At 43.6% G+C, this 3824-nt stretch overlaps 1 pseudogene; it reads right to left on the bottom strand.

The window, feature by feature from the left end:
• Nucleotides 1–2685: 2685 nt before the first annotated feature.
• On the bottom strand, nt 2686–3041 carry LOC116900597 (annotated as a pseudogene).
• Between the last annotated feature and the right edge of the window lie 783 nt (nt 3042–3824).

The raw sequence follows: 3824 nt of genomic DNA, 5'->3' as shown, positions 1-3824 counted from the left end.
AATATATTAAAAAGTTGGGCCAGGAGGTGGTGGCAAATGCCTTTAATCACAGTAGTCAGTACTCAGAGGCAGATGGATCCCTGTAAGTTCCAAGCTAGCTGGTCTACAGAGTGAATTCCATTCCAGGACAGCCAGGAATACACAGAGAAACCCTGTCTAGTAAAACAACAACAAAATAAAATCAAAAAGCTAATATCCTATCTTATGTATATAATTCATTTTTATATACTCATTCATCTATCGATGGATAATTGGTTTGTTTCCTTTTTCTTTTCTTTTTTTTTAAAGATTGATTTATTTATTAATTTATGAGTACTCTGTCTGTAGGCATACCTGTATGCCAGAAGTGGGCACCGGAACCTTTTTGTAAATAGTGATGAGCCACCATGTGGTTGCTGGGATTTGAACTCAGGACCTCTGGAAGAGCAGCCAGGGCTCTTAACCGCTGAGCCATCTCTCCAGCCCTGTTTCCACTTTTCAAATGTTGTCAATAATGTTGTTACATTTGTTGGTGTACAAATAATCTCTTTAAGACTATTTGCTGTGACCCATGACTTTAATGCCAATGTTGTTGTTGTTGTTGTAAACCACAATAGTATCAACAACAAGAAAAACTCCACTTCTACTTTCAGAGCTGGGTACAATGGCAGAGTCTTGTGACTATCGCTTGAAAGGTGGAAGCAGATGGTTCAAGAGTTTAAGGTGAGCTCTGAGGGCACAACTTCAGGCTAGTCTGGAATCAAGAGACTGCTCCAAGACAACAACAAAACAGAGCTGGGTGTTCAGCAGCAAGCCTTCCTTCCAGCAATGGGGAACCTAGGCAGGAGGAGCTCTGTGAGTCTAAGTCCAGCCTAGTCTACATAGGAGTTCCAGTACACCCAGGACTGTATAGAGCAACCCCCGCCTGCAAACAAACAAACCTGTCAGGGTGTTGTAGATCACTGAGAGGGAAAGCTTCACCATCGTGCACAAAGTCCTAGGGGTAATCCCCAATAGCAACAAAAGACATTTTTTTAGTTCACCAAGCATCAAGATGAGGGCTCAGTAACAATAATTTATGAGCTAGAAGATGACTCAGCAGATACAGCCCCTTGCTTCCAAGCCTGAAGACCTAAGTTTAATCTCTGGGACTCACATTATTGAAGAAGAGAACAAATTCCCGCAAATTGTCTTCAGACCATAAGTATGCAGGTACACACACACACACACACACACACACACACACACACAGATACACACACTAAAGATAATTTTTTTTTAAAGTTTGAGTCACGGTAAAAGTATTTGCCACAGAAACTTCACCACCTGAATTTTGATCCCAGCAGCTGTGTAAAAGCCAGATGTAATCCCAACACTCCCAAAACAAGGTGGGAGACTCCCAAGGAAGCTAGCCTGGAGTACTCAGCCCAGGATAAATAATATGTGAAGCTCTGCTTCAAGAGGAAGGAAGGAAGATGGCAAAGAACAGCACCTCACGCTGTCCTTCGACCCACACATGTGCATCGTGGCATATGATTATTTTTCTTTTAAACAGAGTAAACATAGATTTATGAAAGAAAAGTGAGAGAGAATGCCAGAGATTCTAGGAGCTCCCAGGAGAAATGACCACATCACGAATATATTGATTCCCATCAAACCATACTTACGGTGGTGAAACAGTAATTTTATATGTGTTCTATCACAGTTTTTTATTAGATGACAGATCAATGAGATACCACTGCACTTCCATAAGAATGTCTGAAATGCAAAACACCAAATGCTGGTGAGGATGTGGAGAAACAGGAAATTTCATCCATTACCGATAGGAATGCAGTCTGTTTGAAAGTTGTGTTCTTTCTTAGAAGGCTAAACATATCCCTACTATATAGTCCAGCAATGATATTCTTAGGTAATTACCCATAGAAACAGAAAACTTACACCCACACAAAAACCTGCTTACAGATGTTTGTGAAAGCTTATTTATAATTGCCCAAAACCAGAAGCAATTAAAGAATGCTGCATCTTTACAAAGGAAACATTTAGAGACAAAAAGGAATGAGTTAATGGGCTGGAGATAAAGTTCACTGGTTAAGAATATATGCTGTTCTTCCAGGGGGCCTGAGTTTGGTGCCCAGCACCACATCCGGCAGCTAACAACCACGTGTAATTCTGGCCTCCAGGAATCTGATGCCCTCTGCTGGCCTCTGCAGTCTTTGTACTCAAGTGCAGAAACACAAACACACACACACACACACACACACACACACACACACACAGTTTTTTTTTTCAGCTCAGTGGTTTCCTTTTTATTGATGTGCCTCCAACCTCCCCCACCCAATGTCAATACCTTCCATCTACCTCCCAAAAAGAAGGTAGTGAAAGGAAGGGTTTATTGGGGTTCTGAGCCCAGTGGGCAGTTAGAAAGGGAACAGAAACCAAAACAATCATCCGATGTGACAGAGATCGACAATCCAGAAGTCTAAAGCATAGTGGGAATGGAGGGTAAACAAGGGGCAAGAGAGAGGTACAGCGGCTGCATCTACCATTACCCGTCCTGCTCAGAGGGACTGGAGAGACAGCCTCAAACATTAAGTGCAGATCCTGAAGAAAGGAGATGGTGTTTGAGCCTGAAGGAGGCGCTGGATGTCAAGGGAGGAGCGCCACCTCTCTTTGTAGAATGGAACCCCCACCTCCAGGACAGCAACTTCACAGACGGTAGACACTTTCATCACTGTAGGCAATGTTCATAGAAAGAAGTCTTCTTCATGGTGTTCCTGGTACAGCTGACCCATTGTGGCACTGATGGGTGAAATGGCATTGTTGACAAAGAAAAACAAGGCATCTTCAGCACGGAGATGAATTCGCTTCCGGATCAAGAAGTAGAATTGACCAACTGTAAGATCAGAAGGCAACAGGTATTTCTTTTTGTCCAGGTCCCCTATCCGAGCTTTGGGAGCTTTCTCCAGTATCACCGGGACCCGGTCTGGGTATTTCTTTCAGATTTTCTCGCCCTCAGAGCGGCGCTTCTCGAATGGATGCTCCTCTTTGTACACGAACTTCATTCTCCCGAGAATCCAGCTGGACCGAGCTGGGCTGAGGAAACCCAGGGTGGGGGATGGGGAGGTGGGTTATTTTTAAGAGAGAAAGAGAAATGAGTTACCAGCCAGGCATAGTGACACACACCTTTACTTCCAGTTCTTGGGAAGCAGAGGTAGGTCATCCTATATGAGTTTGGGGCTAGCCTGGTCTACACAATGAGTTCTAAGCCAACTGGGACTGCACATGAGATCCCGTCTCAAACAATAGCAAAAGCAAACAAAATAAAACTCTCCTTTAAAAAGATTGATCTAGGGTCAGCAATACAGCTCAGTAGGTAAAACTGCTTGCAACACAGCCTGATGACCTGAGTTCATCCCAGGAACTCAAGGTGGGAGAAAAGAAAGGACTCCCAAGTTCTCTTCTGACCTTCAGGTGAACATGTACACACACTCACACATACACAATATTTTTAAATTGATTAGTCATGATGGAATACAACTCTAGTCCCAGCACTCAGAAAGCCACGTTAGGGGAAAGGCCACCAGTTGCCAGCTAGGACTATAGAGCAAGATCCTAGACAAAACAAACAAACAGAGCGAAACGTTGAGTAAGACTGGGGAAAACTTCAAGCACTTGCTTCTCTTGCCAAGGACCTAGTTTCCAGCGCCCATGTCCAGCAGCTCACAAGCACCTGTAGCTTCCAGGGGCTCCAATGCCCTCTCCTGCCCTCCTCTGGCATCTACAGGCATATAATCACATGTATACACTTGAGTGCACATATATACATATAAAATAAGTAAGTCTTC

Source organism: Rattus rattus, chromosome 5 (assembly GCF_011064425.1).
Source record: "Rattus rattus isolate New Zealand chromosome 5, Rrattus_CSIRO_v1, whole genome shotgun sequence".
NCBI lineage: Eukaryota > Metazoa > Chordata > Mammalia > Rodentia > Muridae > Rattus > Rattus rattus.
The sequence above is the reverse complement of the archived record's forward strand: the minus strand, read 5'-3'. Positions and strand labels throughout refer to the sequence as shown.